The sequence below is a fragment of the Sitophilus oryzae genome, unplaced genomic scaffold (assembly GCF_002938485.1).
Source record: "Sitophilus oryzae breed Bouriz unplaced genomic scaffold, Soryzae_2.0 scaffold_1576_pilon_pilon, whole genome shotgun sequence".
In the NCBI taxonomy this organism is placed as follows: Eukaryota; Metazoa; Arthropoda; class Insecta; order Coleoptera; family Curculionidae; genus Sitophilus; species Sitophilus oryzae.
Genome location: NW_022146254.1, coordinates 8,499,695 through 8,515,204, shown reverse-complemented (window position 1 = coordinate 8,515,204; position 15,510 = coordinate 8,499,695). Strand labels below are relative to the sequence as shown.

The following is a 15,510-nucleotide window of genomic DNA, read 5'->3' as shown; positions in this document are numbered from 1 at the left end:
CTTACGAAGTTAATAAATATTAACTATTATATACATCATTTAATAATTATTCTGATAAAAACACGCTGGATTTTTTATTTTAGAAATCATACAGGCTATAATCATTAATATGACTATATGTATTAACAATAGTTAAATTAAAATTTATTTGAAGGAATGCTACTTGAATTATTAACTCGGAATAATTATTAAAAACTGCTCATCGCGTTATCGATGTCGGCGTCTTGTGACCGTTGTCTGGCTGATTGGCCGTTTAGGTATCTATAGTTTGATTTCAGATAATGCAGATTTTAATGTGCCATTTGTGGTTTTTTTATTGGAATTTTTTTTACATATTTGGTATACTCTATGAAGTGCTCATGTCCATTTTTCAATTATTAAAGTGCCTATTTAGATACATTTAAAATTAATTAATTAGTGTATAGTAATTGAATTATACAATATTCAAACGGTAAAAAACTATCAACTTATCCCAATAAATATTTGACAACGCCTTGGATTCATTTGTTTTAACGCCTGTTGGCGGTGGAAACCATTCTTTGTCCTAAGTTGATAATTAAAAAAATTATAATCATATAAAAAAATATGGTTATTAGTCTAAATTTATTATTTATGTGATTCTGCTCTTTCTCGTATAATTTGCCCCTTGTTTCTCATACGGAAATAGTTAGATTTAAATAGCCAAACTGTACCTAACAACCCATGCCTTGACATATTTTCTTTTAAAATAATATCGCTTTCTTTATCCGCCGGTCCAGACTCGACCTTGCCCTATTCAACTTAAATACGTGTTGACAGGCAGGTTATTGAACCCATGTTGCTTCTAGCATGTCGTTTTTTCAAAGATGGGTCCCATATAAACGCGGCCAGAAGTATTTTCAATACTAAAAGTTGGTAGGCAGTTCTTTTAGTTTCAAAGTAAAGGAAATTTTCCAATTTTGGTCAGCGGTTATTTTACTTATCCGCCACCTGGGGGTCGCGTCCGATGAGAGTTTGGAGTTCTCCACACGGATTTTCTCAAAAACGGACTACGGAAACACGGAATATCTCAAAAACTGCAACTTTGGTTGATTTTGATCTTATTACAAATTTTGTTGCAAATATTATTCCTAATCTTAAATTGAAAACCGCGTTTTGCTAGGTACAGTAATTTTGGAGTTACGAGCTTTTAAAATTTTTAACCCTCTCCCATACCCCCTTACTAACCCCTCACCCCCACCAAAAACTAATGGCCAGATTCTCGGGTGCCACAGTATTTTTGTGCCAAATTTGGTTAAAATCGGTTTAGAGGTTTTTGAGTTATCGTGTTACAGACGGACAGACAGACACCATGAGAAAATATTTTGTATTTAGGTCATTTATGACCCAAATAACTCATTTTGAGTGAAATAAAAAACTCTTTTTTGCCGATCTTAATAGCCTACCATACCTGTTGGTATGGTCGGCTATAAAGACTGACTTCGGTGACTACGAAACAAAGCAGAATCGGACCTACGTTCATATAAACAATAAATCTTATTTTTACGTGCAGAATCTTCACAGGAGAGATGGCACATGTTTTTTGGAATACCCTATATATCATATATGTTGATGCTCAAATTATATTTATTAATTTTTAAATAAAAAAATATAATTTACCTTCCTTAATAAATGCTTTTTAATAACGATTTCTACAAGATATAGGACTATAACAGTATAATCTTAGCTCTAAAATTTTTAAAATGTTATAGTTTACACTATATCATTAATAATAGCCAATAATAGGTATATAAACATCTATCTATGGGATATACTTAGCGCTGGATTAACGGTGATTAGGATTCCAGGCAATTTTAGCGATGGCATTACGATAACCAATTATTTTCCGGTATCTGATGAATGCGAAAGTATTCTGCACTAAATAATGATATTTGACTTATACACGCTTTTATGCATTTATTTGTATTATAACCAACAGTTATACGATTTAAAGCTGTATTGCTTTTATTTTAGTAATAATGAATGAATAATAATGATTGCTATTACTTTGTATAGTTGTTTATGTTGCTTGTGACTAAATAAAATGTTTTTTGTTGTAATGCCGTTATTATATTACCCACTGCATAAAAACGGTGATTTATCTTCGCCTTAAAAGTCATATTTTCTGCCAAGTATGTACTAATACGCTGGAAGCAGTACCTTGAAAGTCAAAATAGGATAATCTGTAATTATCACAATTCTGCGAATAGTTTAATTACAGTATAGTTTATTTACACAGGCATACCTTCACAAACGATATTGTGCCGCATGATCGAAAAAAGAAAACGGCGCGGCGCGGCGGCCAGTTGACTTGGAAATGAACATCAATGACATTCCCCATTTAATTTTGCATACAAAAAACCAAGTGACAGCGATCTTAATTTCATAGCCATCTCTGATGCCGTTTTTTAGATCACATTGTATAAAGTATGTATATATACCGGGTGCGTCTCAAAAGTGGCTCACCCCTATAAGTTTTTTATTTTTTTAGATAGTAAAACGAGATTTGGTTTGTTAGTATATGACATGAATTAGGATTGATTCAATTGTTATTGGTCACTTTCTGTTTCACCTGAAATAACTACAACTTTTGATTTTTAAATGGCAGCCTGGGTGTTTTTTTTTACTTTATTTGATAGAGAATGTCACTCTGAATAGAATAACATATTATCACATGTCAACTTTTGACATTTTCGCTTTAAAAAAAATCGTATTTTAAATTTCAATCTACAGTGCCATGGCTGTATTAAAAACATTAATTTTTAATCAAGGATCCTTGAAAACGTAGTTTTGAGTTTTGATCGTCTAATGTTTTTCTTGTCTTGTTTTAAACGGTCCAAAGATGCCCAAATCGTATTTTTAATCATATCTTAATATTTTCAAATGAAACGAGGGTGGCTCATTAGAATATTTGAAAAAAGCATTTTTTTACGAATAATTTGGTACCACACACTTGGTATTTCGAGTCAAATGGTCATTATGATCCTCACGTTACAATTTTAATAAACCATATGAGAAAAGTTGACATATGATATGTCATTCTACTCAGAGTGTCATTTTCTATCAAACTAAATAAAAAAATACCGAGGGTGCCATTTAAAAATTAATGGTTGTGGTCATTTCCAGAGAAACAGGAAGTGACCAATAACAATTGAATACGTCAATCAATCATAATTTATGTCATATACTAACATACCAAATCTCGTTTTTTTTTATCTGAAAAAATAAAAAAGTTATAGGGGGTGAGCCACTTTTGAGACGCACCCGGTATATCCAGCGCGAGTACAGGTGATTTTGATAGACGACATCAGAATAAGATCCACTGTATAATTAAAATGACAGACATCAATGTTGTATATTATCCTCTGACTAGCCAGATTTTAGCTTGTTTTAATACTAGATTCAAACTAAATATAAAGTAAAAAAATTTAAAAACAAGATTCAAACTGAAAAACTACCATACATACAAAAAAATTACCATAGGTACATATAAAAAATAAATAGGAGAATAACAGCATTACAATAAAAAAAATCATTACTTTTTATATCTAAGATGACATTCTTGACAGGCCTGTGTCAAGAATTCATATTTTAATATATTTAAACCATGTTCCTCTCAGTATAAGATAAGCATAGGTATATTTTTATCATTTTATGAGTCAATATTTTGTAATAGATGACAAAATATCGAAAAGTATTAAAAAGAAAAGTTGTTCGGAATTCGATTTTACAACATTTTACATGTGTCAATTTTCATAAATATACTGGAGCTTTGCTTAACTAACCTTTAATTAACATAAAATTATTCTATATCTATACAGGGTGTTCTATTTTATTGTGTCTTGCAGGGTTTCTCCGTTTATTAGTAGAATTACAAAGATGCGGTTGATTTGCTACTTTTTTAAGGTGAAAAATGATTTAATTTGATGCACTTTTGCAATACAATATGTAGTAAAATACTCTTTTACAGAATGTCCCAATATTTCATTGACATAGAACCGCTACTACTATGTATTTTTGTAATCAAAATAAGTTTATTGGACACAATTTATCTCTATACAAAAGTGCTAAGTGCTTCGTTTGTCCCTTAGAGCCCTTAGAGGGCATCAAACTTTAAAAAAATAGACACATTTTTTAAGATATTTTAAGAACTGTTATTCCGATTAGAATGAGATTTTGGGTGTCTGTGTTTTGCTAAGTGCTGTAACGTGTAAAATATACGGGAGGGGTAAAAACTACCCCCACCCCTACACAAATTTTAGTATATTTTTCGGCTCCACCGATGACCGATTTTTATTTTCGTAAAATAAAAATTCTAGTATTTACTACATTTCTTGTCTCTTGTATAAAATGCCACATCGCATAGTTTTTAAGAAAAAAAATGTTGGAGAATTTTTCTTTCAAAATCAGTACCTACAAAGTATACAGACAGTTCCAATATTGTGTGGCCATAGAACAACTGAATATTTTTGAATTAAAACAAGTTAATTGCACACTATTTACTAGTATAGTCTGTCCAACGACAAAATCCTTGACAGTGATAGATGTGTCTGTCATTTTAATTTCAAAGTAGTTTATTTTATTTTACAAAGAAATATGTTGGTACAATTGAAACGTATAATTAATATATTTAAATTTTGAGTGACAAGTGTGATTACTTCAAAATATTGCAAAAAAAAACTGTATAAAACTGAAAAAATCTAATCTTGGTTAATTAACTTTAATCTTAATTTTGTCTGCTAGTACTGAAATGTATTATTTACCTATCGTGTGATGTTATTTTACAGAAACTCCAGTTTTTGGTACCATATACGAGATGGTATACAACTTTATTTGTGGCAAATACAACTCTCTGGCCATAGCAAGCCATAGTGTCTGGCAAACTGTGTTTCTGGCGGTCTCTGGACACCGAATATTAACTGTAAACTATGGTCTGGGTCAACACTTAATTTTCCTTCGAGTTTTCCTCCACTTAATTTTAAAAAACGCGAAACACAAGTAACAACACAGTCCAAAAAATTTGACACAAAATTATAACCTATAATTTGGCAAGAGTTTGACAACTCTCAAAAATCTAAAGTCGGGTTCATACGCATCGGAGTCCGTTTGGCGTTATCGTTGCGTCAAACCAATAATATTGAAACATGATCTGTCGTTTTTGAAATAAACCAATAAAACTGGTTAAAAACAACAAGAGACGACGCATGACGTATTTACTTATAAACCCATCCATAGTTAACTTAAAAAATATTAGAAACTTTTTTTAGTGAAATAAATGGATTGGTATGGAAGTCATCTGCTTTTTTTCTGTCATAGTCTGTCGAAATCTTACCTGAGAAAAAAAAACAGAGTATATTTACCTATTTTTTTTTGGAAGTCAGCTTGAGAAAAATATTTTTTTCCTAAAGTATGCGCAATGGTTTTTTTACAAGAGACAAAAAATGTAGTTACTAGAAGGACCATTTTACAAAAAAAGAATTGGTCGTCGTCGGTGGAGTTGGAAAATAAGTATTAATATTAAAATTTATGTAAGGGTGGGGGTAGTTTTCACCCTTTACGTAAATTTTCTTCATTTTTGTGAAAGTCAAATGTTACAACATACCGGGTGCGTCTCAAAAGTGGCTCACCCCTATAACTTTTTTATTTTTTCAAATAAAAAATCGAGATTTGGTATATTTAATATATGACATAAATTAGGATCGATTGATGTATTCAGTTGTTTTCTGTCGCTTCCTGTTTCACCGGAAATGACTACAACTTTTGATTTTTAAATGGTACCCTCGGTGTTTTGTTGCTTTATTCGATTGAAAATGACACTCTGAATAGAATGACATATCATATGTCAACTTTTGACATTTTCGAATATGGTTTATTTGAAATTGCAACATGCGATTCATACCAACAATTTGACTCGAAATACTAAGTGTGTGGTACCAAATTATTCGTAAAAAAATGCTTTTTCCAAATATGCTAATGAGCCAGTCTCATTCCATTTGAAAAAATTGAGATATGATTAAAAATACGATTTGGGCATCTTTTAACCAGCCAGGACAAGACACGAATAACATTAGACGATCAAATGTATTTTTCCACGGCTCCTTGATTAAAAATTAGTGTTTTTAACACAGCCATGGCACTCTAGATTGAAATTTAAAATTGAAATTTGTTTTGAGCAATGTCAAAAGTTGACATATGATATGTCATTCTATTCAGAATGTTATTTTCTATCGAATGAAGTAAAAAAATACCGAGGGTGCCTTTTAAAAATCAAAAGTGGTAGTCATTTCCGGCGAAACAGGAAGTGACAGAAAACAATTGAATGCGTCAATCAATCCTAATTTATGTCGTATACTTACTAACATACCAAATCTCGTTTTATTATCTGAAAAAATAAAAAAGTTATAGGGGTGAGCCACTTTTGAGACGCACCCGGTATACGAAATCGTATTTGTTCTTTACTAGGTGATGTTTTAAATTCTTTGTGTCTACCTTTGGATATTCATTTGTTCATCCATTAATCTTCCATTTTCTGCAGGTCAGCATCTACAGTAAAGTGAAGTAAAGATATTAATAACAAGACCAAAAAGTGCAATAAAATTTGCAAGGAAGGGAGATGCAATTTTTAAATGGATTTTTTCGTTCTATGCGAATAATAAACACTATCCAGGGTGAGTCTTTAAAAGTGCATATTTTCAGGGCTGGTAGATCTCGATAAAAGAAACATTTTCTTTTTACCATTTTTCAAATAAATACAAAATAACCGAGTTATTTTACTTTGAAAATTTCTAAAAAAATGACTTTTTGCTTAAATTTTGTGAAGTGGGTTTTCTTTCTTGTAAATTTAATCTACTCCCTATGTTGCCATATTTTCAAGGAATTATGTTTTAAACTGGGTGCCCGGTGGCGTAGTGGTCTACCAATCTCAAGGTTGTGGGTTCGAATCCAACAGCCTGCATTTCATCAGCCCACTATTTTTATTAAAATAAAAATAGTTTGGGTACCTAGGTCGAATCAGCATGAGTATTTGGGATTCACAGTCCTGAGGTAATAATACGCGGTTGAAGCGTAGTGCTAGCCACATTACCTTCCTTGTATACCGAACGTCTCTAGCATGGCAAACTATATCCAAGGCGTTAAACGCTATATACGGGAGCTATTATTATTATATGTTTTAAACTAAAAACTAAAATAATCCAAAACATTTTTCAAAAAATTCCAAATTTTCAATTTTTTTTTGCAAAAAAACTCATAATCGTGTTTCTAAGGTTAAGTTCGTTATATCTCATCAAGAGACCACTTTTAATCAGCATTACGATTTGCATGGGCATCTTTTAACCGGCCAGGACAAGACATGAATAACATTAGACGATCAAATATATTTTTCCAAGGCTCCTTGATTAAAAATTAGTGTTTTTAACACAGCCTAGATTGAAATTTAAAATTCAATTTTGTTTTAAGCAAAAATGTCAAAAGTTATATAAAGGCATATGATATATCATTCTATTCAGAATGTCATTTTCTATCGAATAAAGTAAAAAAATACTTAGAGTGCCATTTAAAAATCAAAAGTTGTAATCCTTTCCGGTGAAACAGGGAGTGGCCGAAAAGAATTGAATACGTCAATCAATCTTAATTTATGTCATATAGTAACATACCAAATCTGGTTCTAATAAAAATATCCTTAAGACCTTAAAATATCTTAAAAATGTATGATTTTTTTTAATTTGATACCCTGTAACGGGTATAAACGAAGCACTTTTGTATAGAGGTAAATTGTGTCCAATAAAATTATTTTGATTCCAAAAATACATAGTAGTTCTATAACCACGGAATATTGGGACACCCTGTATATTTTGAGTTTCTCGGCGGATTCTGTATAAACAATTTTAGGTTTCTACTGCTTTCAATTTATCTTAATAATTCATAGAGAATATGCCTATATTTTAATCGACGATATGACCCACCAAGAATATACAGGGTCCCTGTTATGTATGGAAATGGTCGATTAAAGGTTAGGTAAAATATAGGAGGTACCGCAAAAAGTTAAATACAAAAGTTATAGGATTTTTAAATATCTATTAGCCAGTAATAAATCTAAATACACAGGGTCGGTCATAAAGTCGTGGTACATAGAAGTTTCATTTTTTTAAATAGAACCCCTTGTATATGATTGCATATTTCAATTCTTCCTTCAATTCTAAGCAAAAATCAAAATACACACAATGTATCTCAAACCAACCGTTTCCGAGTTATTGACTTTTGAAAAGATCACTTAAACAAGTTGATTTAATTATTTTCGATTATGTTCAGTTTCATTTAACGATGGTATTCTGCCGAAACTATGATACTTAATAATATTTGACATTAGTTCTCAAGTTAGCATTTATAGATGTATAAAAAGTAAAGTAAAGATTTCAGTTAACGTCTTCTTTTTGCTGCCAGGGCTAGTCTGGACGGGGCCTACTTTGTTTACGCGGAATCCGAACCGCGGTCCTTGGCCATATCATGGTCAATGGCCTACCGACTGGCAAATTTTCTAAAAATAAAGAACACTTTTTAAATTACAATAAAAGCTACCTAAATTGGAATTTACCCAGTATAACCTAATATGTAGTTAAATTAACTATTGTACTTTAAATCCTTTTAAATCAAATTAAAACTTGATCCAAAAAGTTATACAGGGTGAGACAAAATTAATATTGAACATTTGTCACCTTTAAAAGCAAGTTAGTATTTTATTTTAAATGGAACACCCAGTATATTATTTCGTTATTCAATGGGGAATTCATGTCTCTTCAAAATACTATTAAGGTTGCCTACCTGGTAATATACTGGGTGTTCCATTTAAAATAAAGGAGTAACTTGCTTTTAAAAGTTACTAATGTTCCATATTAATTTTGTCTCACCCTGTATAACGTTTCGGGTCAAATTTTAATTTGCTTTAACATACAATGGTTACTGTAATTAAATATCAGGCTATACAAGGTCAACTAAAATTTAGGCAGCTGTTATTGAAATTTAAAATTAACTCTTCATTTTCACAAAATGTGAAATATGTCAAAATCCTTACATTTTAGGTATATGCTTCTTTAATAAAACTCACCTTTATTTTTTTCCTAGAATCCGAAAATCAATTAATATACAGGGTCCTACAAATTCGAGGTACGAGCATTGGTATCTCGGAAACCGTAATAGATACGAAGATAGTTAAATTAGGGCAAAGTTGCCCCCCTCCTTGGAATGTTCACTAAGATGCCATCAAAAAAGTTTTAAAAATTTTAAGGATTGCTGAGTTTTTTGGAAAAGCAAGTGTCTAAATCGACTCTTACTCACGAGATATCCGATCTCATCCGGCCTCGAACCGGCGTGAATGAGTAGTGTGTGTCAATAGATTTTACACTTTTGTCTTTTTGTGGATAACAGCACGATACAGTGTTTCGAACCGGTCACCCGTCCATCCACCAGTATCGTCTTACGTCGCTTAACTTCGGTGTTCTAATGGGAACCAGTGTTTCGACGTAGCTATAGATGTATAAAATGAGATTATATCAAGCCTGGAAACTAAAAAACTTTCGTTTAACATTTCAATTCATCAATTTATGTAGATTGTGTAGTACGATTATTCCTTAAAATTGAAGGAAAAATTGAAATATGCAATAATATACAGGGGTTTTATTTAAAAAAATAAAGTTTGATTGTTGTGTACTTAAATTTAGTAGTAGCTAATAGACATTTAAAAACCCATCACAACAGTATCATACTTTCGACAGAATGGCAATGTTAAATGAAACTGAACATATGGAAATTAATTAAATCAAATTGTTTAAGTGATCTTTTCAAAAGTCAATAACTCGGAAACGGTTGGTTTGAGGTACATTGTGTATATTTCGATTTTTGCGTAGAATTGAAGGAAGAATTGAAATATGCAATAATATACAGGGGGTTTTATTTAAAAAAATAAAACTTTGATGTGCCACGACTTTATGACCGACCCTGTATACTTAAATTTATTACTTGCTAATAGATATCTAAAAATCCTATAACTTTTGTATTTAACTTTTTGCGGTACCTCCTATATTTTACCTAATAATCGACCGTTTCTATACATAACAGCGACCCTGTATATGTTCAGTTTTGTATCCTGTGGTACATATCAACAATTAGGTACCTGCTTCAAAAATTCAAAGGCCTTAGAATTTACAGTAAGATAAACACAACTAAGCTAACCTCAAAATCTAATTCGGCGGTCGTGTTCAATGAATGTCCGAGAGATTCGAACGGTCGAATGTACCGCAAACATACAGCGCGATTGTACCGAGCACCGGTCACTGAAGACGGTACCACGAAAGCTGCAAGAAATCGCACTAGATAACCTCCACCACGATGTGCTAGCATTGTTCATTTTTATCGGGGGAATATCGGATTCTAATCGGCAGCAGGACGGCGGGTTAGTGGGTCCTGTTGGATCGATAGGAATGGATGCGGCGTTGCCGGAATGACTCAGAAATGAAACGAATTCAGGAATGAATGGATAAAAATCTATACTTATACTATTAAAGATTGCATTACCGTTTTATGGCTTTATTGGTTTGCCGTAGTTCTAGTGTTGGGATTAATCGAATGATTTCAATCGCCGAGCATTAATTGTCGAGAGTTCCAATAATCGGATGATTATCCGAAAAACCTCGGTCATCAAATTTTCTTTGTTTACATATTATACACACAGGGTGAGTTTCCTACGATGTTCTCTATGGGTATCTCGGAAACTACTGGAGTCGGTTAAATGGGAAAAGAATTGCAGTTTTGTAGGGTCATGAATATGCGCGTTTCAGATTTGTGAAAAAGTTTATGGCTTACTAGATATTTCGAAAAAAAAAACAAATTTTGGCTATTTTAAAAATTGTCCCCAACTTCATTATAATCTATTTTAGACAAAAAGTTTTCATATAAAAGTTGTAGATAATCACATCCCTAATGAGTTTGTGTTCTCCGATTTTTTCTAAAGCCTGTCATTTTTGACATATGACACAAACATATATGCTTTTTTAAATGGAAACCAGAGTTGGCCATGACTTCATCAAAAGCGCCATTTTTCAAGCTTTTCAGTGATATAAGCTATAATATGTTTTTTTTTCACAAAATTACTTAGTACTGTTTGACCAGCGGATCTGTAGCTACGGAAGGAATGCGAGAAAAAAAAATCGATATTGCCACGTTTATCTATAAAATTGCAAAATTGCCAAACATGAACTATAAATTTAATATATTTTTATTATATATAATGTGTTTAGCATATATTCTGACGTATATTACTAAGGAATTTTAACGTAGTTCATATTGTTCGATATGTTTTATTTAATAACTTATTTCTTTCATTCTGTATAATCTGCCTATTATGAAAGTTGAGGATTTTCAACGATATCATTGGCAAACCGGCATCGCCGCGCATGGCCGCCTATTCATCGAACATGATTGGCGAGTACGTCACAGGATTTGTTACCACGCGGTTGCCATGGCTTTTACGCCTTTCCTATTCGCTTGCTTTATCCCCAACTTCACGGTCTCTTCTGAAAAGAGTAGGAATATTGAATACTATTAAATATCCAGTGGCGGTGTCATTTTTTTGATCATTATTACTTTATTTCATTATTTTATACCGGTTATCCTAAACTTTATTCCTATATTTTTAGTATATTTGATAGTTAAGTTGTGTTTTATTGTTTTGTTATCTTGTTATAATGTTTTTCGTTCGTAGTTTTTAATTATTAATATCAAGTTTGATCGTATATTTGTGTTTTAAAACGAATAAATTTGTTAAGGGTAAGACGCTACATAGTCAGACAAGAGAAATAATAGCTAATTTATATAGGTAAGTTAATAATAACGTGGATGAAATCTCATTTGGTGTATTTCCTTGTGTTCATAATAGGGTTTGCGATGAAGAAGCTACAGAGAGTTCGCTTGAGTTGCCGCTTAAACGTAAACTTGAGCGGATATTTCTTTATACCGGAGTTAGCGTATCGGCTATAAAAAAATTCACACAGAAGATAAAAAAAAGGCTGAAAACTAACCCCGATAAAATGATATCCTCTCTGGAAAGAAACGACCACGTGAGACTGCTGTCGAAAAGCTCAACGACTTTTTCGAAGTGGTCAGGAATTTGATAAATAGATTTTATCTCGAATTCAAACTCGTCCCCACAATTAGAAAGCTTTTGCAAAAATTGCAGGAAGAATCGAATTTTCCTTTTGCAGGGAAACGCTTAGGGGGTTATTAAAATCAAATGAATTTTTTTGGCGTAAATGTTAAAATAACAGATAAATATTAATGGAGCGGCCCATTATATTGCAGAGAGAGATATAAATATATATACGCGAAATTCGAAAATATAGCCAAGTATTATCTATTTGGATGTAACATATGGGTAGACAATGACCTAACCTTTAAAAACTGCTGGCGGAGCGATACCATATCTGGTGTAATAGGCAATATCAGATCTACTGATGAGTAAAATTATGTTTTGTTTGTGCTTCCAAAGTTAACTATTTTCAAGATTTTTTTTTGCTGGAAATAGTTATATCTAAAATTATGTATTATAGAAAAAAATATAGTTAGTACAGATATATAAATATATATACCTCAAGACTCAGTCTTGATCATCTGCTGATGGCAGACATGGTTAGCGAAACGTGCGTCCAGTGTAAAATTAAAAGTGTTTTGGTGTATTGTACTGATTTAGTGTTTTATTTTGCTGTGTTCCAACCCCCAGCTGTAATTATTTCTTCTATTATATTAACAACACAATAATAAAATGATTCAAAATATTTAAGGGAGCTTTAATAAAAGCTTTTAGTGTTTATCTGCTAACTCAACAGTAACGATTCAAACAGCATAAAGTTTTTTGAAAAAAATTATTAATCTGAGTATTATATTTATGATACACATTATTTTCATATAACACCGTACGCCCATGCCTATTTTATGAATGAAATTGGGCGTGTTTTGTTTACAACTGCGTTCCCCTGCCGATACCCCGTAGCTACAGATCCGTTGGTCAGACTTTAGAGTTATAGCCAATTCTTATCCTTTTTGACTAATTTCACTTAGTTAGCCATGGCTATCAAACGCAGGTCTACCAAAAATAGGATCGCATACTGGTGGTTAATAGTCAGAAACTCGATTATTACTGTTATAGTCTAAGATCCGGCTGCAGGATTATTTTTTAATCAAAACTTAATTTTTACGTATATCTATGAATAGAGGCAAATAGAGGTTGCCACGGTTCAAAGGGTTTCCCACTAGTTTATACGGGTATATGGCAATCTTGCGTCCGATAGAATGAAAAACTTTGTGTTTTTAATGTATGTACTAGGATGTATTTCAGGAAAATACTTTAACTTCTACAGGGTGGCTCAAAAATGTGCGTGGATTGGGATTTGGGATGATTTTTTAATGGAACACCCTGTATATTATTGCACTTTTGGCTTCCTTTTTTCCTTTCTGATCGCTTTACATAGTCCTAAGATATTAATAAATTTGTTTTTCTAATTCCACATTTATAAATAAATAAAGAAAAAAAATATATTTTTCTGCTTTTCTCAAAAAAAATATTAAAAATACAAAAACTGTTCTGAAATCAAAACTATGCTAGCTACTTACTAAAGTACATAGTAAAAAATAAAACTATAGTTGGTATGTACTTACTTTATTATACTTTTTATAAATATCGTAACCTTGAATCATACAGGGTGTTCCAATTTCGAAACCAAACTTTCTATAGCTATAAATTAATTTTTTTTCTTTTTTTAATACAGAACACTTTGTATTATTGGTGATATGCTAGAGACTTTACTGAAAAATTTGATTGCTTCGGTTAATGTATAATAAATAGAAGCAGATTCAAATGCTCTTTGAAACTATATTAGGATTTCCTATACCTATTTAGCTCAGGTTTTTAATAAATAGCAATTTTTCAATAAAATGGCAACCAAGAGGACTGGTGTCGTCATGACAATAAGTTTCTAGTGACAGTATCAATTTTTAAAATCGAAATTAGTTTATGACTTCATTTAAATTTATAACCTTTTTTACGGTTTAGTTTTATTTAATTTACCTACAATAGTTTAATAAATAATATTTATTAAATATGTTTTTATTAATTTATCAAGGAAAACGAAAAAGTAGTTATTTGATTTATTTTACGATGACTTGTAGTTATATACATTTTCTATAAAAGAATCAATTAAGGCAAATTCATTATTTTCACTTCCAGCGACAGGTTTCTGCATCTAGGAATAGGACAAGTAGTTTTTCAAAAGAACGCTTATCAGGAAGATTCCTATTTGGATATCTTTTAGCATAAGTCCTTGAGGTTAAGAAGCAATTTTTCTCACAAAATAAAATTACTAGTAACATATTGATTCGTTCCGCCATCACTAGCATGACTTTATTTTTTTGATAAAATAATAAATACTTACTTATTAAACTATTATGAGCAAATTTAACTAAACTGCTATAAATCTAAATAATAAAGTCCAGAAACTAATATCAATATTTAAAATAGTTACTAACTGTCACTAGAAAAAACTAACCATCTTAATTGCTATTTTATTGAAAAATCGCTTTTTATTCAAAATCTGGGCTAGTATAGGAAACCCTAATATAGTATGAATATAATACCGCATACTAAAATATGTTAATAGAAAGTTGGTAGGCAGTTCTTTTAGTTTCAAAGTAAAGGAAATTTTCCAATTTTTTTTTATCTCAAAAACTGCGACTTTGACTGATTTTGATGTTATTAGAAATTTTGTTGCAAATATTATTCCTAATCTTAAATTGAAAACCGCGTTTCGCTAGCTACTGTAATTTTGGAGTTACGATTTTTTAAAATTTTTAACCCCTCCCATACCCCCTTACCAACCCCCGTGTAAATTTAAACGTATTTGCATTTTTCCAATTTGGGTCCGCGGTTATTTCCCTTATCCGCCACCTGGGGTCGCGTCCGATGGGACTCCAAACTCCCATCGGACGCGACCCCAGGTCCACACGGATTTTCTTTTTTTTTGTTTTTTTTTAATAAGTTTTATTTCTGTAGGAGATGGACGAAAACTAATATCGGTGTCTGGAGCTCAATTTTTATCAAAAACATGTTGGAGTAAACCGCATATCGATATCTATTACCGTTTCGGAGTTACGAGTTACGGTGTTTTTCAAATATGTGCATTTTTAACAAATCGCTGTAACTTGCTATGGAAAATTTTGTATTTTTGTGAAAATATTTTCAAAGCACCTTTTTACGTAGAATTTAATGGTTTAAGTATAATTTTTTTAAACTTTATAATTTAAGAATTACCAACAGAAAATTTAACATTTGATATGGGACACCCTGTATATTTTTAATTTATTAAAAATAATTTAAAATTACCTTTCCAAAAATATAGCACACTTTATATTTTGCTCGATTCCTCTTCGAGATATAGAGTTTATTAAAAT

General features: G+C 31.5%; 1 protein-coding gene across 1 annotated transcript in view; it reads right to left on the bottom strand.

Annotated features, from left to right (window-relative positions):
* The window catches only part of LOC115879170 (estradiol 17-beta-dehydrogenase 11-like), a 139,058-nt gene extending 128,661 nt beyond the window's left edge, over positions 1-10,397 (bottom strand). Inside the window, exon 1 of the mRNA XM_030895861.1 lies at positions 10,246-10,397. The gene's annotated coding sequence lies outside the window, so the exon portion shown is untranslated. The remainder of the gene's footprint in view (positions 1-10,245) is intronic.
* Positions 10,398-15,510: the final 5,113 nt, after the last annotated feature.